The sequence below is a fragment of the Ambystoma mexicanum genome, chromosome 14, assembly GCF_040938575.1.
Source record: "Ambystoma mexicanum isolate Mex_15411 chromosome 14, UKY_AmexF1_1, whole genome shotgun sequence".
NCBI lineage: Eukaryota > Metazoa > Chordata > Amphibia > Caudata > Ambystomatidae > Ambystoma > Ambystoma mexicanum.
Window position 1 is genome coordinate 82,435,145 of NC_090940.1, and position 25,108 is coordinate 82,460,252.

The following is a 25,108-nucleotide window of genomic DNA, read 5'->3' on the forward strand; positions in this document are numbered from 1 at the left end:
TAATTCGATTGTGGTGAATTCTGGGGGTAAGGGGAACAGGCACAAGTGGGACTGTGATAATCAACATTTTTAATAACATGATTTTTAACTTAATTTAGAAGTTTCTTAAAGTCATTGCTAAAGTCATCCAATTTTGAAGACCAGATCATCATTTTAGTGTGTACAGTTGGGGATTGGGATTGTCTTTCTGATTGTCGGTATTCTCCATAATTAATCTGTGGTGTTGTTTCTTCATGTAAACAATGCACTATAAGAAAAGAAGAACTCATTAGTTTTGGCATTTTTTTATCTGGTAATATTGGCCAGTAAAATTATAAATGCAATTCTATCAGAATTTTAACTAATGTTAAACGTGGAAAAAATAGCTAACAATTAAAGACTTACTAAACTTGTGTTAGTATAAACTATACATATGAAGACCCATAATGCATACAAATCACAGGCACGTACAGGAAAACTACAGTAAGGAAGAAAGAAACAACATCACCAGAAAACGACAATAACATTAAAGTTCATCATCACGTGTAGAAAGAAATTGTGTGTTGAGGCCTAAGGAAAGTACTTTAAGAACATACGACAAGGTTAACCATCTTTGTCGTGGGTGTTAGTCTTAGCAGTGCACATTGGTGGCGCGAGTTATGGTTGGAAAAAGTGCTCTTTCTATGGTTGAATTGTATTGCGGTGGTTGTAATATGTTTATTGCGCAACTTGCGGTAGCAGCCATGTAGTTATGGTTACCTTGCAAAAAAAGGATATAGCTACATCGAAACAATTTTGTGAAGTTTGGTGCGGTTTTGTTCATGTGGGGCAAAGTTATAAAGGGTGTCCCAAAAATGTAGAAATCATAATACACATAATGGAAAAAACATTTTGCTTGCGCCTACTGCACAAACTGTTGTATATATTTTTACCAAATTTGCACGAGGAGCGGCACATTAGTTTTAAAAGCGTGCTTTTGCAAATAATAATTATAGGCCATAGGGGAGTATACAGTATTTGTAATATGGTGGAATGATGTAATTGAAGTGTGTATGGTATGTTTGATTTTAGTATAATTGAGGATAGTGCTTCTGGATTCTGTAGTTTATTTGTGAACCGCTGGTTCTTTTTCTGGGGAAAAACAACAGTATAATTTGTTAAATAATATACTTTAAAATCTTTAATGGCATACGATTGTACATATAGATTTACTTTTTTGATCTGCATAAATAGCCCATCCTATGTACTATGTTTGGTACAACATTAGTGTGTGGTACACTGTTGTTGTATTAACATGAAATAATGATTGGGTGATTGGAAAAATAAATCTATAGTGAATTTTAAAAAAAACTGTATTTACATACAGTTTTTGGCATTTACATAGTTTTAAAGAATATATATGGAACACAATATATGTGTGTGGTAGCATGGATATATTACATGAGTGTAAGTGTGATAGGATGTTTGTTTGGAGTGTGTTGTAATTAAGCGTATGCTTAAAGTAGTTAGATATCTGTTAGCGTATTCTAGCTATATTGGATTTTACAATAAGTATTGCTGTAACAATACATTTGATGTATAATATAGCTATGTTTATGTGATGGGGAAAGGTTAATAAAGTATTGATAGTAGAAGGTGTTGAGCACTGCTGGTGTTAGAGAGTAAGGGAGTGGAGGTGGGATGGAATAAGTAGAAACATTATGAGGTTTTGAGGAAAACAGTGGTTGTTATAATGGTGTGATTTAGTGCAGCGGTATGAGGGCATGAAGATTTTGTGGGTGTAATTGAAAAAGGGTGAGGAAGTGTGTGTATGTGTGCTAGTGTGTGTTAGTGATAGGGGTACAAAAGAGTAAAGAAATGAAATTGTAGAAAGAGTGTAAATGCTGTATTTGTAATGTGTTGCAGTGTTTTTAAAGAATAGGGAAACTGTGGCCTAGTGGTAATGGACTGATATTTTGTAGTTGAAGCTGTGTCTGGTGTGTTATAGTAGTGCTTGGAAAAGAACAGTACCTTATATATGAGGAGAAGTGTTGTATATAGATACTTTGGCAGTATACACATATGTGTCAACGAGTGGAGAATGGTGGCACTATAAGGGATGTAATGAGAAAGGTTGGAAAGTATGACATGTATATGGAAGGTAACATTGAAATTGCTGTGTGTTTCAAAATGTTTCTTTTTTGGAGCATTTTTTTGAAAGTTAAAAAATGCATATCTGCTTTTATAGCAGCACTGTGCACAATTTGTTTGTATAAGTAAGGGAAATGCAGATGCAAAAGATTTCTAGAACATTGTTAAGTGGCAGTTGGTGTACGGAAGTTTAATATGTTGACAGGGTTACATGTATAGTTTATGGATGTGATTGGTGGATGGATGTTTGACTGTTCCAAAGCAGGCAATGAGGGAGTGTTACAAACATAAAAGTGAAAAGGTTAGAAGGGCTGCCCTGAGCAATGGTGTGAACGTGCCATCCAGGACTTTTAATGATGCCTGGCCTGGAAAGGGGACTGCGGAGACTGCGGATAGCCATGAAGATCCATGGATTATGCTCCTTATTGTATGCTAGAGAAAGGTATTTGTGACAGAAAATTGTTTCTGTCCTTTTTTCTTTTCTCTAGCGTGCAATTGTCCAATATTTCCATTAGCATAGTACAAAATGCGAATGGAAATGTTGGAGAATCTTTTTGAGTTTAACAACTTTATTGAAAAATGTAAAGTAGACAGAGTCTATAAGATTAATGTATTTTAGTTCTATTTTCTAACTGTGAAAGGTGGCTCCAAAAGGAACTTTCTTTAGTGTTTTTTTATTTTGTATTTCTTGAATTTTTTGCAGGAGAGGCAAGCAAGTAAGGTGGGGGAGGGAAATAAGGGAAAAGGTACCAACCACGGATACGGAGGGCTAGGTGAACAGGGGAAGATGCTAGACGTGCCTTAAATGTAAGGAACTGTTAGGTCCTTTTTAAATGAGGAAGCGCGTCATTACATGGATGGGGTGCATAATGACTCTCACACCAATAACCAGACCGACTCAGGAAGTTGGCAAACAATAACTGTTTTATTTTCAATTGTCTAAAACAGGGAGTATAGCAGACATCAACAGACGTCTGACAGCACAATCTCGACGCATCACATGAAAAAACATCTTTTTATAGTAAAAACCTGTGACATCACACTACATGGCAAACTAAGAAAACCTACTTGGGATTGTGATAGGTCAATGGGGAACATCTAAGTATACTTTCTATATGGGATAGGATTGTGATTGGGTCTCTATGTCAAGTGGACAATTTATATCCACCCCTTATGCAAGTCATCGTCAATATTTGTTAGATACACAACACATCATTGGCTCTTAAACTTATAGGGCATTTCAATACATGGCCCTCTATAATTGATTGGCACGCTTGTATCCTTCTGGAACATTCAAACTCGCTAGCAGCACGCAAGCTGGTACCCCAGGTGCCTGTGGCTGTATTTGACCATGCCTCCCCACCCGATTAGCCCACTGTCCATCATCACTCATGCCGTCTGCCATTCGAATTGTCTTTGAACTTGGCCTTGCAGAGTATCACTGCGCATGAGAATAGAAGGGAATGTGAGCACGTTCTTATCTTCAGTCTCGATGTAGCTTGCCCATTTTCTATTTCATCCGTCTCACGTGGCATGAGACCGCATTTGAGCTCCTTTCCTCGCATTTAATGATATTAAATGAATAAAACTTGGCATTCATGGTGTTTCCGTCGCACCTTAACATGAGCTCGCTGTGCGTCTTATGTTTATTGTATCTTCTAGAATAGATAACCAGTTCTTGGCTGCCCCATCCCTTGACACTGGACCAGGCAGCCTTCTCGATCCTTCCTTGATTTACAGCTGCTTTTCTGCTGCGTCACACTTTCAGCCCTTCTCTTTCACGGGCCCTGGCTTACTAAAGTTGTGATGTTGAACATCCAGACTCTATACATATATAAATATTGGCGGCACCGCCTGCAGTCTATTCACTACGTATAACCAGCCTTCATGATTGCTTAGCCTACTTGCATTACAGCATCTGTACAGTTATGAAACGACTTATATTTTCTTCAGTGTTCTTCGCACGTGCAATCTTCATTTCACACATGAAATGTTTACTCAATTCTTTATATCATCATCTTTGATCATCCTTCTTAGTGTGTCACTCTCATTTCTTGTGACGTTACCAACCTCTTGTATTCATCGCTTCACACTTCTTCAGGGACCTCCCTTAAGAGACTGTCATCTCTCCTCAGGTACGTCATGTAGGGCTTTCTCAATGGATACCTTGTTTCACGGATACTTCGTGGTATAGGTACCATCACTGGCGTTGTGCATGTCGCAATTTTCGGCTTACAACATATAGGCAAAATAGAGGCGGGATTTCCGGCAGAGGCATTTTGCTCCTACTCTACACTAAGGTGGCGAGCAGGGTATACACGCATTTCGCCAAGGGGAATCTCATTGTGGGACATTTCATCACCGAATTTTGCATCGTCAAAAACCCTGGTTTTTTTAAAATATTCTTGGGGGGGGTGTTTTGTAGGGGTTGGGGTATTTTTATTAAAGTAGGGGGAGGTCTGGGGGGGAACCCCCCCATAAATTAAAAAAAAAAAGAAAACAGGGTTTTTGGCGATTAAAATTCAGCGATTAAATGTCCCACGATGAGATTTCCGTCGGCGAAATAACATAGAACCACGAGCAGTGTGTCTCATGCTTCTTGATTGCAACCTTGAACGCACTTCGAACCTGCTCCCTCGGGAAAGAGTGGTGTGGTGCAGTATCTGCAGAGTACTGTTATCTTGGAAAGATATGGATCAACAGCCTCTTTTAAGGCATCTTTGATGTCCTGGGTGTTAGTGTTAGCAGTGCACAGTGGTGGCACACGTTATGGTTGCTTAGCTCACTATAAATGGCAAATGTCTTGGGTTTACTTGTAACCATAACGTCTCATTAACAACATTTTTCCACTGAATATACAAATTGCATAGTGTAAGGGACTCATGGTGGCAACAGTAAAGACAGACACAAGTGATCACAGTTCAAGGGTGTTTATTAAACTGTATATGGGTGAGATAAATGCCTAATCTAAACCTAAATCTAAGATGGGAGCAAGCTGCGACCATCAAATAATAAGTCAGTACTAGTGGCGTCTTGTCAAATAAAAAGGGCTTGTACTAAAAAAAACTATTGCCAATCCTTACCACTAAGTTACAAAAATGTTCACAAGCAAAGAAAGCCGTGTTCTCCAAATGAAATGTCAGGATGGTATGGCTGGGGTCTCCCTTGCCCACGTTTTTAGCATGGGATAAGGTGGGACTCTTGAGCACAGCACACTCCTGGGCTTCTACAGCACGAAGTTACAGTTCCTTTCAGCGATACTAGGACCTTCTGGGGCTAAGTCTCTTTTACACCAAAGTCTCTTGCCTTAGAAGGGCTGATGGACCATAAACAACAAACAAAAAAAAGTGTCTTCAATAACTCTTCACGTTCGGCGATTAATCTTCGTCTTTGGACCCCCTCAGCCAGGCTTTGGTGCTTCTCCCAGTGTTAGCCTACCTCAGTCGGGTTCACAACAGCCTTTCACTCAATACGTAACTTTCAAAAGTCTCAATGTCCGTTAAAACAACTACTCACTGTGGGCATCCCTCAGCCAGGTTCACACTTGTCGCCACAATGTTCACGGGTATATCACTGCTTACCCCCAATTTGCAGGCATCCCTCAGCCGGGTTCACATAGCCATTGTAAAACAGTTTAAGATGTGCTCATCTCATCAGAAAGCAGGGTTCCCTTCCCCTAGCTTTCTCTTGGCATCCCTCTATCAGGCTCACACTTGACACAGTTCACAAGACAGTCTTTTTAGACCCCTTAGGCTCTTTGCTTTTCCTAAGTCCGGATCTCAGCCCCCAGTCAGGCTTTCCGTAAAGCCCCCGCCAGGCTTTATACAGTTTGATTAATAATACATTGTTATTGAGTGTGTTGCTGGTTACCCTGATTCATAGGTATCCCTCAATCGGGGTCACATTTGCCAATTTTCTCAATGTGTCAAAGACTTCTGAGTGTACAAGGGTTTCTGCTCGACCTTCGTAAGACCACTTTGACACTTCACGCGGCCTCTCCTAAGGCCTCTTGGTTCTCATAGTTTCATAATACAACGCAAAAAGGCTCCAGTCAGAGTCCTTCGAATGAGTGTCCGCGAGCCAGAGTTTTTAAAGAAACTAGGGTTTCTTTAAAGTTCAAATACACAAGTTCTTTTTCAAACAATGTTGCCACCTGCAACCTTGGGGCTCAGCACAGTTCGGTTTACTATCAGTCTTCTCCGACTCACCAACTGTGCTGAACTTGTGGAGTTTCTTGTCTTGGGAGTTAAGGATGGCACCACAGCGGAAAGCGCTTCTCCCCGCTTTGGCTATTGGCGTGGGAGGGCCCTGTGTGCCCTTGACACCTATCACACCACACGCCAGCTAAACTTCCCGGTCTTATAATTTCCCTTCCAGAGGTTTTGCGGGTCTGAGTTGAAAAGGCCAATGGCAGTTCCCTCCTCGTCATCCTTCCAGGTCTTGCAGCCTTTCTCCTTCGTTTAAAGTGCTGGTCCGGTGTAGCTGCTTCCTCGTGCGTTCGGTCTTGCTCAAAGTGTGCTCTCGTGCTCCGCCTTTTATCCTGTGGGAAGGAGAAAGGGTCATCAGGTGTGTGTAGTTATTGTCAATTGCCTGACTCTGCCTGACCTTTGTGTTTTGGACATGTCAGATAACCAGCTCTGGTGTTAGTCTGTTGTCTGTCAAGGTGTAGAAAAGTGTTCGTGTTGGAAAATCTGAATATCCTACGGGGTAGGATGTGGAAAAGGTTTTATAAGGAAAGGGGTACCGCATCTCACCCGTCGGTGTCCAACTTCCACTCCCTGAGGACCCCTCATCCAGGTGATATTCCTCCACTGGTCCACCCCCAGGAACTGGATCCAATAGCGATGGCTGTGTCCTGGCTACCTGGATGACAATCCCCAGGGACTAGTAAGTGAGACACCTTCAGGTTTCTCACAATAGTGCATCTATAGAAATGATGTCTCTAATTCCGCCCCATGAATGATGAGTGCTGCAATCCAACACTGGAAATATTGGGGTGGGTGCAGTGTAGCGCCCGGAAGAAAACTGATAGCCAGGGCCCACTAATTAGCCTGCATTTTTCAAAGTTTTGGAAGTGGAATGGATCCACTCCAGTTGTCTCTATTGATTGTTGAACAGTTAATATAACTCTCCAATAAGAAAAGATGAGTTTATTTATTTATTTATTTTATTTCTAGAGCGCTTGAACAGAGGCCCGGAGGCATAAGAGTTAGTTAGCTAGTGACACAACTGAATAAATCAATTATGTCCAAGCATAGGTTTGAAGCTGGTTAATTGCGTAAGGCACTGAAACGTTAAATTAGCATAGGACCCAAAGAGTGATTGTCATTGATGTGTGTGCTTTCTTTTTTGTAAGAAGGTTCATCACTTGGGCTCGACGCTATTATTGTCGTCCTGCAGATGCGATGAGAAGCAGCGATCTCAAAGCGGTTGTAGAAACATTTCGACGCACAACAGGGGCCTGACCTAGGATTTGAGCAGCCGTCGTGCCAAAACTGGCTGATGTGTTTTCACTTTTTCAGTAGGAGCTGAATAAGAAGCTAATGAGGTTTGATCATAATGAGGATGTTCGAGATTTGGAGCCATTTTTTTCTCTCCTTTCTAACGTAAATGATTTTCCAATTGTTTTTAAATAAATATATTATTAGTTTATTTAGCTGAGGTCCCGTTGTAAGTATTTGCTATGTGCCTGAAATATGGTGTCATTATTACACAGGCTAAATTAATTCTCATTTAATTATAGGGTTTTATTTATGAAAGAATGTTCTAAAAAAATAAAATCATGATATGAGCCTTACCCGCCAAGGTTTTGTTGCACAAGTGGTACTTTATTTTCACATTCTGTAGTAAAATGTTTTTGTTTAAAGAGGATTACTCGAGTAGCTGTTTTAAATATTTGTGGGGCATATTCTACCAGTGAATACACATCTAAAAGTGAGTTCCTGAAATCCACACTGTTTTGATTGAATAGAAGAACCAGGTGGCTGCCATGACAGGGTCGCCTGATTCCAAAATGGCGGGTGCAACACTTATATACTTGGCCCATGGAGCTGCATGCCGAGCGCACGTGAATTAGGCTTTAGTAGCTACACGTGAGTAGGAGGTGGACTCAAATACCACCATACATTCCCACATTAGTGGCAACACACCCGTGCATGCGATTCCAGTGAAACCCTCACTGTACCCTTAGAAGTCAGAGCACAGGTATAAATGAGGCTGGACATGGCAGAAAATGAAGGAGTTTGGAGATGCGTGAGCAGTGCAGAGATGGGGAGAAAAGATGAAGCGGGAGAGAAATTAAACCATTTAAGGAGGGGAAGTACAGAAGGGAGCAGGGGGAGGCATGAGGAGGGAGATGAAGGCATCAGTGAAAGATCAGGAAAGAGAAGAAAGGAGAAGGGTGAGGAAGGGGCTAGAGGAGGCACAGGCTTGTGTCAGTAAGAGGAGGTAAAGAGGGAGGAGAAGCATAAAAGTCATCAGAGGCCGAGGAAGGAGAAGAATAAAGAGAGGTGTAGGAGGTAGATAGTCTTGTGCTAGGAAACTAGCAGGTGGAAGGCCACAAGGGTCAGCGGCTGGAAAGGACGCAGAGAGGTTAATGGCGAGACCAGTTGGTCCAGGGCTGGGGTACAGCTGAGAGACCAGGGTGGGTGACGTTGAAAGCTTTTAGTTTCTGGCTCAGGAAACTGGTAGGGAAAAATCATAAACACCCAGAAAAGAATATCCAAAGAAGGACCCGTTCAGAGATAATGCTAGCTAATAGCAATAGTTCACAGTCTGGCAGAACTAAAAAAGACAGCCAAGCAAACAGTCTGATTGGCCCAGAGCCAAACGTGCAAGGAGATGTCATGCCAGGAGAGCATCCATGTTCCAGGTCACAGACTTCATCCTTGGCTAGGGGGTTAATAATCGTTGCAGCCAGACAAGTGACAGAGGCAGAAAAGAAAAGCACTCTAATTTGGAAGTCAAGTTACTAGCAACCAACAGGAGAAGGGGCTCCAGGGTCTCTTGGTGTGATTCAGGGTGGATGGATAGGCGGAATCTACAATCTTCTAAATCATCTCATCCTTGCCTGGTCAGTTTCTCTCAAAGACAGGTGGGGCTGGGACAGAGTCAGCTCCCAGCTTTCCATTTTTCCTGTAGGTCTGTCCTGTCTGACACGACAGTCGCTTTCAAACAGGTGAAACGTAATAAAACAGAGTCAATAGTGCGTCATAGGGTGCTTTGGCTGGTCTTTAAGGTTATTTGAACTCTAAAGACTATTGCTATGTACATTTTTTAAGAGCTGATTTGAATGACTTTCTTCACAATTCATTTAAGTGTATTAGCATTACGTATCGCTCCTCCTCTGGCATACTGCACACATTATTAAGACATTCAATGAAGCAGCTGAGCTCCTGGTACCCAAGCTACCTCTATGCCCAAAAAAGGGACCACGTTGGGCGGGGGTATGATACAACAGCATCCACATAGACTTAGGCATTGTAAGACCATTGCAGGGTTGATGGGCACCGCATAAAGGCTTTTTAACATAATAACATAACACAACACAGTGCAACACCAAGAAATGCAGCTATTTCACCTAATCTTTTTTTCACGTCAAATGTTCGCCTTTAAGTCCATAGAAAAATTGAAGAACATTCTGTCTTAGAACTTAACGCAACTTGTCACATTTTGGAACTCTACATCATCAGGGATGCCCGTTGCTCTCCGGTTTTTACGCCCTGGTCCCTTGTCATGCTGCACAGGCACAGCTGCACTGATTTTCTGTAGAATTCAATGGCTCTATGAATACTGGCTGTATTTCTTTTGCTGACCTACACTTTCACAGAATTTTTGTTTACTGATTTTATCACTATTTTACTGCAAAATGCGGGGAGGCCACCCCTCCCCGAATTTTGTGGTTCGAGGGGATTTGGAGAGCTCATAGTGGCTCGGAATCGTAGAGAGAGAGTCAAAGCAGCTTATTTTGGTCCTTGGGTGCTGTGGAGCCCTTCACCAGATTCCTGGTAACAGGTAAGGACAATTTCTGCCCTTCCCAGGGAGAAGGTTGCCAGCAACACTTGCAGGGCTAGCCACTATTGATATGATAAGATAGGTTATTTATAGCGAAATTAATACCCAGGGGGGATACCCAGGGGTCACGGACCCGGGGATCGAACCTGGGTTGCTCCATGTCGTCCTGCTTCCAAGGCAAGCACGTTGCCCCTGAGCTATCCTCCCAAGTGCAAGTCCCAGGTACCAGTGTCCAGCAGTAGTCAGGAGGCTCCTCGAGCAAGGATTTAGTGAAGTCCTCTTCAAATTGGTCCAAGAAGGTTCTAAGATAATTCTTCAAGATGATGCAAGAAGGTGATTTCCAAAGATGATTCTTAAGGGGATGCAAAAAGGTGATCCCCAAAAGATGATTTTTCCTATGATGAAAGAAGATGATTCATTGAAGGGGAGGCCTCACCCCCTTATATAGTCACTATGCCACAGTTGATTGGTGCAGTTCAGCCCATCTGTACTGGGCCAAACCATGCTACTTTTCCTCGCCTGCAGGAAGTTAGGGGGGGGTCTCAGGAAGGAAGCGGGGCCCTGGCAAATTCATAATGGCTGGCCCATTCCCAAGTGTCAATATACTCTTCCATCTACACTGCACTGCCCCCATGCCACTGTATGACTTGGACCAAAAGGTCACCAGCATGTCCCTGGTGTGACATCCCCATTATGTAGCAGAGATCCCTTTGAAGCTCAGAGCTATTACCCCACAACTAGAGGAGGTGTGTCCTGTTCCCCTGGGAAGCTGTCAGAGCTTCCCAGCAGGGAAGAAAGGGCTTCCTGGGCAAGTCACCATGTGTTGTGGATGAAACTCCCAAGTCCAGGCACAATAGACAAATGGCTGTGCAGTTGCATATCACATTCGTAACCGAGTGGATAATACAAAATAGATGTACCCTCCTGGACCCGCTTGCTCTTCGTTGACTCCAGGAGGGTCAAACCCAGACTAACGAATGTGGTGCTAAACGGTAGTTCAGCGCAATGAAGCACAGGCCATCATTTGTTTTTGGCGGCCCGGGGCCTGGACAATATCCAGGTGAGGTGGTGGGATGAGATGGTGACAGGGACGGCACGTTGGAATACAGTTTCGGACTGAAGGGGGGAAGTAGGGAAGCTGTGGGATAGGGCAGTGCTAGGGACTGGGTGGAGAGGGCAAAGAGTAGGGGTTTGGGTGGAACCCCTATATAGAGAGAAGAATGGGGTAGGAGTTGGGTGGGGAGGACACACAAGAGAAGAATGGTGGTATGGGGGCAGAGGTCCCATTTAGAGACAGTGATGAGACACTTACCAAACCATGGCGCTAACGTGGGCAGAGGTACATGTTACAGTGTAGCTGCCATTTTGCTAGTTGACATTGCAGCCATTTGTGTATCGGAAGGAAGGTCTCAGCAGAGTATAGATCTGCACACTATACCTTTCAGCATGGGGCATTTTGTAAGAGGGGCCTGTTTTGCAGAGCTCCCTTTCTAAGAGAGAAAGCAACCAGCATTATGAATAGCCAAAATAAAACAATTCAGCATCGCCCACCCTCATAGATGGCATTCTGTCACACCTGGTTTCTCACTCTCCTTCCTGTTTGATGAAACCCTCTTACTTGCCAGGTCTTGATCCTTCTGGCTCTTAGTCTCTTTTTTTCACATCCACGATGCCACCCCAGTCGCCTGAGCCAACTTGGCATGCCCCCGCCTTCCACTCACCTCACTGAATCCATCTTCCTTGCCAGATCTTGGTCCTTCTGCCACTCAGTCTCTCTCTTTGGGAATCAAGGTGCCACCTTGAACTCCTCAACCTCCCTTGGTCTCCCACTTTTCTGTTCGGTGACCCCACTTTCCTTGCCAAGTCTTAATCTTTCTCCCTCTCTCTCTCTTTGGTATACAAAAGACCACCTCAACCTATGTGACCACCCAATCTCCCTCAGTCACACATTACTCTTCTTTTCAGGTGACTCCATCTTCCTTTGCAGGTCCTGATCCATCTGGCCCCCTCAACCGTCCCAATAATTTAAACCTCTCAGCTCTCCCGTTTTCCATCCTATCTAGTGGCTCCATCCTGCTTGCCAGGTCTTGATCCTTTTGGCTCTTGGTCTCTCTCGCTGTGAGATTCAAGAGACCACTGTGAACTCCCCTGGTCTCCTAAGCTCCCTGTTGTCCAGAGATTCCATCTTTCATGCTAGGTCTTGAGATCCTTCTGGCTCTCAGTCTCCTTCTTTAGAATCCAAGAAGACACCTTGACCTCTTCTACCACCACAACCTCCTCCAATCTCCCACACTCCTTCCTGTCTGGTGGCTCCATCTTCCTTGACTGGTCTTATTTTCTGGTTCTCCCCTCTCTCTCTTTGGCCTACTGCTCTTCTTGATGTCTGATAAGTCCAACTTCCTTGCTAGGTCTTGATCCTCCTGGGCCTCAGCCTCCTTGAAATCCTACAGGCCACGTCAACCTCCTAGGCCACCTCGACTTTCCCTATCATCCCACTCGCCTTCCTGTCTTGTGACTCCCACTTCCTCCTCAGGTTGTTATCCCTCTGCCACTTTGTCTCTGTTGCTGCAATCCAAGAGTCCCCTACCACCTTCTAGACCACCTCATCCTCCCACGGTCTCCCACTCCCCATCCTGTCCGGTGACTCCTCCTTGGTTGAAAAGTCTAATGGTATTGATGCTGTTGGATCACAGTGTCACTGATTTATTAGCCTCGGCATGAACTAGGCAACTCCATTTTGCAGCCTGGGGCTTCTCTGCTTACAGAATGACCTTAGACCTTGAAAGGTACACTGGCCTTAGCCTTAGTGTTCACAATAGTTCTTAGTCTTTAATTTTATTTCCTCTTTCTGCTAATAGTAGGCTTTCCTGTTTTCATGGATTTCCTCAGTTTGCTTAACCTACTACACATTTCTGATTCCATTATGGCAAAGATCTCCAGCCATTTTAATAGCCTTGGCATGTCACCATTTTGGGGTTTTCTTAGACTTGGTTTAGGCTTTGGCCCCCAAGATCCATTAGACTGGGTTCTCACAATGCTTCTTAGACTTGGTTTGGAAGTCTTTGCCCCAACAGTAATGGCTGTACTTTGTTTAGACTTTGTTTCCCAACATGCATTAGATGTTTTCATTTCAATGACTCTTAGACTTTGTTATAAGTAATTCTCTCGCTGCCACACTGTTCATTAGACTTGGCCTGGAATCTTGGCCTTCAGTTCCCAACCTATGAAAACTGTTCTAGAAATTCCCTGGGTTCTCTCTTATGGTGTTGGATCTTAGGCTGCGTGCCAGCATATACTTATGCCCACTCTCACTTAATCCTGGGTAGATTCGGCCTGGGGAACTGGGCCTCATCTCTCTCTCTCTCTCTCTCTCTCTCTCTCTCTCTCTCTCTCTCTCTCTCTCTTTCTCTCTCTCTTTCTCTCTCCCTCTCTCTCTCGTAGGCTCGGCAGGCAAAATTGGGGACATAGTCTGATTGGATGAATTTTGCCTGGAATCCACAAATTTGCCCATGGAACAGAATTTATCATTTTACCCACCCCTAGTAGTGAGTTCAAAGAAGGAAATGAATCCAAACAAGCATTGGCAAAGCCAACAGTTTTGACTTTTGTGTAGTTATGGGATAAGCGTTTCATTTTTATAACTTATGAGAGGGGCCTGGCTTAAGATCATTAGAGTGCTCCAGGTAAATTACGGCACTATGCAGTGTAGCATTCTAGTGGCCTGCTTGGTTGTGTCAAGCATACATGGGCAATTATGTTTGTTATTAGTCATCTATACCTGTTATGTTAATCACTTTCAAATTTTCTTTTTTGTAAATAATACAAAAGTTGAGTGACACTAAAACATGTCACCACCAATTACAGCCAAAACCAACAGGGATCAGTACAGGGACAGAAGAAATCCATGGACATCTCAACGTCGCCTGCCTCGCAGGCCAGTTTTGTACCCAAATCACGTCAGAGTGACGCTACGACCTGGGCCCTTCTCCAGAAAACCTATCGGACCACTGGATTGGGTACTGAGCAATAGACCACCTATATTGGACATTATACATGTTAGTCTACTGGCCCTCGCATGTCAGGTGGCTGGCCTGGTCCATCCCCAAATCACTATCTATAACAATGTTGTAGTATGAGGGTCTTGCCATTGGTTCATGCCCGTTGCTACCCACCCCTAGGATACTAAACTGTAATTGGCTAGAGCTGACATCCCCAGGCCTGGGATCCACAAAGCTTCTCAGCTCTTGGTGTACCTTTTCAAGGTAAAAAGAAGGACTATGTGTCTGCATTCTAATTTGTGTGTAACGCCTTAGTCTATAAGAGTACTGACTTCCTCCGTGGAACACTTGTCTCACAATGTAACATCTTTGTTGCGAGCTTCTGTCTGGTAGCGTGAGATCGGCTCCCTTTCTCAGCACTGGTTGCTGTCCATTGTCTGCGTCGGCTGGGTCACGTGTTCCAAGAGCATGATTTGGAGCTGTGCAGCTCTGAATTATGAAGAACTATTCACATTTATTGCAGCTGGGGCTCCTGTCATTCAGGGAATGGAATGTCATCTGTATCTTGTGGCCTTGGCAGCGGGTCCTGTCTCACAAGTTTGCTCTTTATTCAGCCTGAAATCAGCTCAGTTTAGCTCCTGCTGAGAGGCCCGTGTCCTGCTGTATTTTTCCTAAGCCATCATGTGGCTTCTACAGTGTTTATACTATTCTATATTCCCCATAGCTTAGTCACACTTGGCTCTGTCAGGTCTCATAGGTGCTCCTGCAGTTCCATAAGTTTATTAGCATGTAAGCATCTGCAAGCTCTGTTCAGGATCTCTTGCTTCTTGCGGTTTCTGCGTTGCTGCGTCTAGCTAATGGCAAAATAATAAAAGCAATGACAGTATGTATATGTATCTGTCGTCTAACTAAACTACGCTTATGTTCTTCGTGTATTCAGATGCGTGTTTGTGTCCCGAAGTGTGGATGGCATGTGTGCTTCATGTCTAACAATGCTAAGTCATGGTGTCTCTATCGACATCAGCAACATGGCTTCTTGGCGTCCTAATCGATACTGTCAATTGAGGTGTATTTATTCACAGCCTGGGGTTTCTCGTCCACCCTGGGTAGATTTGTACCCCACCTGGCCTGTAGGGCTGGCTGACGGGGTACCTCTCAACATACTTGTCAACCATAGGAGCACTGAGCATTGGGCCAAAATAGTATGGGCGATTGCGGTGTCTCCTTGCCTTCTTCCGTGCCATGTATTTTATAGGAGGGAGCTTCCCCATCACTCTTCAGCCCCCCCTCTGGTCACCCTGTCAACCACATACTTATATGACAGTCCTTTTGGTCGGAGCTGCCAGATCTTCGTTATCCTGCCAAGGTGTCCATAATAGTTTGTCTAGTCGTCGAACGTCCAGTGCATGTAACAGCACACTCCTTTGGAGTTGCACCGAACCCACTACCCTTCAGAGTACTTTGGATCATGTGGATTATCCAGTATCATGGATCCTGTTGGAAAAAGTTCACACTATGCAATTGTTGATCTGAGCTTGTCCCGTTGTGCAACAATTTCATCCTTCGTCCCTCCTATGTTCACATCCATCAGGATCTGCATCCCGGTAGCTTCTTCTGCTGTTTTCTTGCACCTTGCCATGCAGATCTTGATCCCACTCATGGATGCTGCTCCCAGCACGAAAACACCTGCTATCACCTTCAGTCCACCTGACAGCCATGCTGGCATACACAACATATATACGCTAGCCAGCTCTTGTCCTTGCCTTTTCCTCATGCTTCATTTTCCATTTTGGCCTGCATCTTTGCCAGCTGTTCTACATCTGACAAAGTTCCATTATCTTCATCATTAGCTGGTATGAATGCAACAGGAACTCCCTATTTTTTGCACAAACTCCTCTTTCCATGGCAGTGAGGAGATCCAGAACATATCTATCTGGAGAGCCACCAACTTCCTTTATGGCGTTGAACCCATTCACCGTAGAGTTAATCATTAACATCAGCTCCCAACGAGTGATCTGTAACCATTTGGTGTTCGTGTATGTCTGTATTCCTGGTATTATTGATGCAAAGAACATCTGTGTCATGCTGAACAGTCTGTGCTCTGCTGGAATCTCATCCAGTGCTGTTTCTGATGCCACCGAGAAGTAATCCCCTCCCTCTCTTCACTCTGCTCAATCCTTCCCGTTTCTCTGTCCTCTCCACCTGGGCTGTTGGTGTCACCCGACCAATCTTGTCCTTTTCTTATTATTGTTCATTTTCAGGAATTCATCAAGCTTTCGATCTTTCTTGGGTATGACCAATGAGGGCATATTGATGTGTACCAATGAGCAAACTCTTCCCTATTCGGGGTGCAGCTTCTCATAGTCTTTAGATCCACAAGCCCAGTAATAGTCCATCAGCACTGCTGTTCCCGCTCTCATTGCTACAAGTTGTTAGATTGTTTTGAACCCAATGTTTTTACCCACTTCAATCTTGCCATTGTTCTGATAGCATAGGGCTGGTATCTTTAGAGGGATTATCGACATCAGTCCAGCTTCATTCTCCACCCATGTTAGTTACTTTGCACTCGCGTCCTACTCCTTGAGGCACTTGTCATTCTCTTCCTGCACCTTGTTCACCGACGATTGGGCTAGTGTCAGTGCCTTGCTTCCCACCACTCAATCTTGCCATCCATCGTTAGTGTACACTCACCCATACACTAGGATATGTGGCCTTTCCCAGCAGCCAGGCTCTCCTCCTATTTCCTTCACTCTTGTCCAGGGACATGGCAGTTCCTTCAATGTGATAGTCTTTGTTTCTCCCTTCTCAGGTCTGTCAGTTATGTATTGTATGGCTTCATCTAGCTGCCAGTAATTGTTTGTCACGTTTAATGTCTTTGTGTAATTGTCTTAGTGTAGGAATGTTCCTTTGGACATCCATCTCAATGTTGCTGTCTTCCCTTGGAATCTTCCTCGCGTTTGCACCATCGCCAGATACATCAGGCACTGTGCACTTGCAGCTGGTATTTCAGTTGCTATGAACGTGCTAGAGGCACTCATGGCGTAGGGGATTAAAGAGCAGACATACGCGCTCCCCCTGGTGGTTTCCTTACCTACGTTTGTCATATGTTTGTACCACATGTTGTTAGACACTCGAGAAGTGTCTGTGAGATACATGTCTATTCCCTTCATGTCTGTGTCAACACTGCGCTTACCTCATCTTACCTTATCACCAGTGTTCTCTCATCCACCCAACATGGTCGTCCCACCTGCTTGTGTCGGAGGAATGTTAGTAGAGGATACAGCGGTAGCATTAACAACAACATATAAATCCAGAATATGAATCCCATCAGCCCACTAGGAATCAATAGACACGAGATAACAATAATGTTCTTTATTGTTCCCTTCATTTCCACTTACTCTGCTTGATCCTTGCAGCCCGGTGATACAGTTGTATGCCTAAAATGCGCAGAAAAAGGCATTACTGTGTTAGTATTGTCAGTGCCCTTAAGCCCAGCGGACCAAATAATCACTGATTGCGAAGGCAAATACCTCCTCCCAGACCTTCTTACTGAGGGGACTCTCAATATGGCCAGTACCGGGGGTTTACTGTGCTCAAGTTGTGGGGATGTTTGGGCCAGACACTCTACAAAGACAAGGTAATATACTCCATGGTATCGTGCTCTGAATCGATTGGGTCTCCTTACATAGTGCACAAATTGGTTAAAGGAAGCTTCTGGGTGGTAGGTGGAAGGTAACATGGGTAGAACAACAATACAATAACCACGGCATTTATGTAGGCCCTGCATGTGCGGAAAGGAAAATAACAAATACACAGTGTATCCCTAGTCGATTTGTACAAGTATTCCAATCGTTACATCTGCTTCTTGGGATCATGTAACCATGGGATGTCCTGGCCTCCCCAATCTTGTGAGCTCTGAATGCACTTGTTCATTAGGGTTCTAAACATTGGCCATGTCGGTCACAGAGACGCTGTTGCCAGGTGAGGCCACTGCTTTGTAGGGCTTGATGTCATGTAGGTGATTCCATAAGGTTTTTCCTACTAACTTAACTGTGCTGTCTGCCACCTGCTCTACCGCGTGTGGTCCAGTGGCTGTAGGTGCATTCCAGAGCTTTATGAAATTACAGAGAACAATATCTCACACTTTCACAGGATGCTTTAGTTCACAGTCTTGTGGTGCGTCATCGCAGTTGATCTCTTCACCGTCTTCTGGGCTCCCCCTGGATCCGCTATATCTTGTGAGAGATAAAAGAAGCGCTATCAACCAGGAAAGTAATGTAGCCGTACATCACCTGTTCTAACACATCTGCACCACTCTCACAGTCCTTCAGTGCCCTTGTGGGAGGAACCAGGGGAAGATGTATGCATCACCCTGTCACCGGCTCATGGGGCGTTAAATGGTGGTCGGACCCTGGCTTATTGTGCAATTCAAACAAGGCTAGGGGTAAACAATGCAACCAATGTATCTTAGTGCTTTGCTGAGTCTTGGCTATGCACTCTTTAAAGAGTCCATTCAGGTGTTCACACACCCCATTTTCTTGTGGGAGGGACACACAGGCAAACTTGTGCTTAATGCCTAGCAGGGTTGTGAAGTGTTGGAATAGTTTGTTGGCAAAGTGAGGGCCGTTGTCAGACCGCAGGACATCACACACGCCCCATCTCGGGAAAATCTCCCTGACCAAGAACTTGACCGCTCTAAGGGCATCAGCATGTGAACAGGGACCAGCCTCGATCCCCCTAGAGAATGGGCAGACAACCACTATCATGTACCGGCATCCTTGGCAAACTTGGATCATATCCACGTAGTCCATGTGAAGGTGCAAAAATGGGCCTACAGGGTTTGGTATGGCTCCTCTCAGAACTCTCAAAGTATTCCCTGCTGTAAACTGCTGGCATGTCAAGCAGCTACTGACAAAATAAGCCACATGTTCATTCAAATTTTGACAAAACCATGTTGCTCCAATGCGTGTAGCAATGACCTCCTTCCATGTGTGTGTGTGGCATAGTGCAATTGTGTTAATGCTGTCTTCAATAATGCTAGTGGCAGGACCACTTTCTCTATATTGTTCTGTTGCCATAAGGCATCTGTCGGAGACATGGAGCAGCCTCTATATACCCATAGCTCCTTCTCCTCCTGGGGTGCAGCTCCCTGCAGCTACATGATCTGTGTCTCTGGTAGTACATTGTAATTGTCCTTCATCACCATGTTCCTCAATCCTCCCTGAGCCTTTTGTCTCTCTTTGAGTTTCCACAATTGCTCAAAGTATGCTGCACATTTTGCCTCATACTCTGCTGCTTCATTTCCTATTGAAATTGGATCTTCTCCTTTGGTGTGAGCCTGGTACTTCACTTGGATATGCAATCACCTCGATCAATCTGCCCAATTATAGCGCATGCTGCATTGGGGTCCCGTCTGCTCTCCTGAACCCTCTCCTAAGCTATTGCACCAGTCCTGAGTGTACTGTTGACGTCACGTAGGCTCAGTCAGAATATATCATCACTTCTTTCTCTATGCTGCTTTACAGTGCTAATATGAGAGCCACTAGTTCTGCTGCTTTTGCTGAATAGTGGGATGGTAGCTGTGCACGTGCAACTACCTGACTTGTCCTGTCCTCCTTCAGTTTTACCACTGCAGTCCCAGTACGTCTGATCCCATCAGTTTGATCAATTGTTGATGAACCCTCAATGTAAAGCATGTCTCCCCAATAAATCGTGCCCTCCTCTACCTTGCGTGTCTCACTGAACATTTCTATGTTCTTTGTGCAGTCATGTGCCTAGTCTCCTGCCTTTAGAAAATCTGCCGAAAATGTCGCTGGGTTCACTGTCTTGCATGTTACTATCTTCAATCCTACATTAGATAGTATCAGCTCATACCCTGATGCTCTCTGTTTGGTCAGTGTGCTCTTTAGCTTATGCAGTATCACAAAGAGGACGTGCTTCACATACAAAGTGGTGGTGCACCCCATTGTCACTGCTGATTTCCCGACTGCAAAGGCTGGTGCTGCCAGTGCTTGTTCACACAGATAATGTCCTCTCATCACTGGATCAAGTTGTCCACTGTAGGAAGCAACTGTGGCCTATGATTGTCTTCTGTGTCAGTACCACATTCATCACTATACCGTCAGTGTGCAAAAATAAGAATTCCTTTATGTAGTCTGGGGTTCCTAACACTGGGGCAGTGCTTATGGGTTCCTGCAGTTCTTCAAAGGCCTCAGTCATCTCTGTGGTCCATGTGAGTGTCTTTGTTCCCCTCTGTTCTTCCTTCTGGGCGCACAGTAGTGGCCTTGCGTATGTGCTGTAGTCAAAGACCCATGCTCTGCAGTAGTTACACAACCCCAATAACTGTTGCATTTCCCTCACTGTGATAGGCTGGCTTGTTTTGAATATTGTCTCTGCTCTCTGTGGAGCGATCAGTCGGCCGTCCTTGGATATCATCTATCCAATGTATAGCAACTTTATCTGACAGTACTGTAACTTGGCCTTGTCCGCTTTGTACCCCTAGTCAGCCAACACTTTCATCATGTTCACTGAGTCCCTTCTACACTGCTCTTACGTCTCACTGCAAATCAAAATGTCGTCTATCTACTGTAAAACTGTGCTTTCCGTCTGTATCTTACTTAGATCCATCTGTATCACTCTGTTAAAGATAGATGGTGGCTCGCAGTACCCTTGTGGCAAACAAGTATGTTTCCACTTCTGGTTTTCTGTAATAAAGCTTGTCAAGTCTTGTGAGCCTGGTGTAGTGGCACCGAGAAGAATGCAGTCTTTAAATCGATGACCTTGAAACAGGCGCTTCACTGGAATTCTTCACAAAATTGTTGCTGGGTTTGCAGCTAGAGGATACTCTTCTTCTACAATATGGTCCTGAATAAAACACCATGACCCCCTATTTGCCTTGCGCACGGGGTACACTGCTATTTTACATGGTACAAGGCTGCCTCTCTCAATCAGAGCTTGTCTCATAAATGCCTTCATCTGCTTCCTTTGTTAGGGGATAATGCTTCACTCTTGGCAAAATCGCTCCTGGTTTAAGTTTGATCTTCACTCCTCCTAGGCTCTTTATGCACCCCACGTCATAAGGACTTGTGGTCCATAAACTGCTGGGTACCTTGGCCATGTCCTCCTCCCAGAATGAGGGCGGCACCTCCAGCACCATCGCCATTCTCTGTGGCACCTCTCGGTAGTGCATCTGTAACCAATATGTTACACATATTTTGAACACCATCTCCACTTCCTGCTTCTCTTCCTGGAATAGTTCTTTGTCAATGTGGTGAACCTGCACCCTTCTGTCACTGCAAGTATAGCTCTCCATGCCCTTCCTGTGTCATCCATCCCATGCACTGCGATACAATCCTCTCTCCCCACCACTTCCTCTATTTCTATGGGCACTATTGTTCCTTCTGGCTCGCCAATGGCATTTCAGGCCTGAACAGATATTCGTTTGGGACCCACCACACTTTCCCTGCAATGTCTGGGAGCCATGCGATAGCAGTATCAGTTCCATACTGGAACATCTCTAGGTCCACTGGCACCCCCCCGCCCCCCCTCTGTACTGTGCGTCCACAATATGCTTGAACTATCTGCCTTACATTGAGCATGTGTATGCCTGGGGTTGAGCATACTATGCCTTTGTCTGTGAATTAAATGGTGCCCCGTTGTGCGCTGTGTTCTGTGTCATCACCCCTGGGTACCCCGCCCTCTTCCATATGTCATCAGCTGCATCTCCTAATATCGATACTAACAGTTACTTTACGTCACCCACTGTTATTCTATGGCCAGCTTTCATCTTCTCCATCTCATAAATCCATTTCTCAGCTCCTGCGCTCAACGATAGTAACCTACACTTCACATTCTCCTTGTCTGTGTGCTTCCATGGCATGTACTGAGGTCTCACTCCTCCTCTCTCCAATACAGGCATTTGTGTGTATGCTGTCTGTACCTCAGGTGTCCTTCTGGTCAGTCTAATTTGTTGAGGCCCTCTCTCGTCCTAAATTTCTGCGCATATATATCTACTGGTTTCAATATCGGCACTCTCCTGTTATCGTCATAAACTCTAGTGAATTGTCCTCTCGAACTGATCTATTTATTTTCTCAAGGGATTTAACGTGAATAATGATGAGCAGAGACACTTTCTTACCTATTAGGGGCAAATAAGAAAATAAGGTAACATGGAACTACGTACCTATTTCCTGGATTTCTCACGCGGATATCTAATATGTACTAAACCAACAAACTGAACATTATTTTTGTCTGTTTCTTGTTCCCTTGCATCCTTCCCATCACCAACCCCCATTTTTGTCTGGTTTTTGTTTTAATTTTCAAATGTTTTGATTTGCAACTTTGTCCATACTTCTGTTCTTGCTCATTATGTTTTTGCACAATGAGGATATCATTTGTGTTTACATTTTTTGATGTTAATGTTGGAATACGTCTTGCAACATCCCATGCATTTGTTAAGTTTAGTTAAGCAGCCCTGATTTGAAAAAGGCCTCAAGGAAGGCCGAAACACGTTTCATCAGAAAGGGCACTTTTCTATATATAATAAATTACCTTGCAACACTGGGCAAAGTCTCCATTCTGGGTTTTTCTTCATACTTACCTGTTCATGTGGTCTTTTCTTGGATAACCACAAACCCAGTGAGACGCGACCTATTGCACCAAACGGATTTGACAAAAGAATACAGATAGCACTGGAATAAACATGTCGCCATGTTAGACCAGACCTCGATAGCCAAAAACTTCTGAAGCTTTGATTACTCTGGTTGTGATCAACGGCAGACATAACAAGAAAACATGGCGGAGTACCTCAAGAATAGATAGGAAGAAACTGCCAACTTATTTACACCAAAGGTAAATATGAAACATGCCTTTTTTTAACCCAATACAGAAACAAGATGACCTTAGAGTACTATTTTTCAAATTGGAGAGATTCTCGAAAAAAGAAATTGACAAATACTGGGAAATAGTATCCCTGGAGAATTACCTTAAAAATGAATTTATCCCCAGAGGACTATGTATTTTGATCTTCCCTAACTTTAACAATGATTTAGACAATGATTTGGTGGACATTTGGGAGAAAAATCTAAATGGCAGCTCAAACAAAATGGTGGAGCTTCTGATAGAACATGCAACGCGAGAACATAAAAAAGAACAATAGAATTGATTGATAAAACCAAAAAGGAAATTGCGGATAAGAACTCACAAGAGACCACCAAAGAGAACAATTATAACACCATGCATGAAATTCTGAAGAATTATCAGGACGAAGTGAAACTAAGAAAATTAAGGAAACACTACAGAGATTAAAGAGATTACAAAGAAGACAGGGTGTACATGTTCCAGGCCAAGTATAATCAAAATACTAAATTTGGATCAAAGACAAGTACACTGAACACATCCTTTGCAAGATCAGAAGCGGACTCAGAAGGAGAAACTGCACCTACAGAGAATACTGGCACAAAAGAGAATACTACAGTGAGAACAACCTCTGGCTACATGAATCAAATTAAAAGTAAAAAAAAGGCATCAGAAATGTAACACCGAAACAGGCCAGTTTTCAACTGCCTTCAAACACAGGATCAACAACCAATACACCAGGAGGAGAGGAAGCAGGGGGGGTACAAGATCCAACAAATCAAGGATCACAAGAAAATATAAACAAAAGATTCACAAGAGCGAGCGCCAAAGAACTCAACAGAACGAAATAGGACAGAATCTTATCTTGAACCTATTCAGAAGAACGATAACAGAGGAAGAAACCAAACTATTGAACAAGGGACTCTCATTCGCCCCAACTACAAAGCAGAATGAAACGGACATACACATAGATCTATTTAAATTTGTGTGCAAATTAAAACTTAAAACGTTTTTTGCTACTAAAGCACCGGCGGTCCACCACCAACAGAACAAGACACATCCAAGTGATCTCAGTATGAAAGAAATAGAGCAAATTCACTTACTCAGATCCATTGCAGAACCTGCTGATTATGACATCCCTCAAGTACCACGGGAACTCAATGTGGAACCAGATATGCTACCAAACAAAGAGTTAAAACTAACGTCAAAATTTGTGCCACAATTTTCACCAGATAATATTATTGAAACCTTCTATAAGGCAGTGTCACAGGACTTTTATCGGTTAGATCAAAGGAGACATAAGAAAAGACCAAAACAGAATCTAATTGTCAAGGAACAGGAAGCCCTCCATAACTTAGCAACAGACCGCTCCATATTAATAATAGAGGCGGATAAGAGAGGGAATGTTGTCATCATGGAGAGAGAGAACTATCTCAAGATGGCCAAGAGACACTTGGATACCCCTGGCTGCTATGAAACACTGCCTTCCAACCCAACTAAGCAAATAGTACAAACCTTGGAACAACAAATTCATAACTGGCACCACAAGGGTCTCCTAACTGACAACGAAAAAAGTTTTCTAGTCATTAGGGAACCTGTAACACTAATAATGTATTTTTTACCAAAGGTCCATAAATATTATGACACAATATCGGAAGGCCGACCCATCCTAAGTGGGATAGGTTGGGCAACTGAGAACATCTCCCAATATTTGGATAACATTTTGAGACCAAGGGCTACAAAACTCAAAGTGTACCAAAGGACACAACAGATGTCATTCTGAAATTAAAATCTATAGAATGGAGGAGCAACTACCGTCTAGCAAGCCTTGATGTAAGGGCTTTGTACACATCCATTCAACATGTATGGGCGATAAAAACTATAGATCATACATTTAAGGAAGACTCGGCATCAATGTATCACCAGATTCAAATGATTAAAGAAATGCTGGAATTAACCTTCGAGTGTAACATCTTCAACTTTAACAATTGCTATTATAGAGAGACTAAGGGGGTTGCAATGGGCACCAAATACGCCCCGGCACTAGCAAATATCTTCATGGGTGTATATGAAGACACTGTTATCTATCAGGACAATTCATATCAACAGGAACTTGTGCAATGGATGAGATA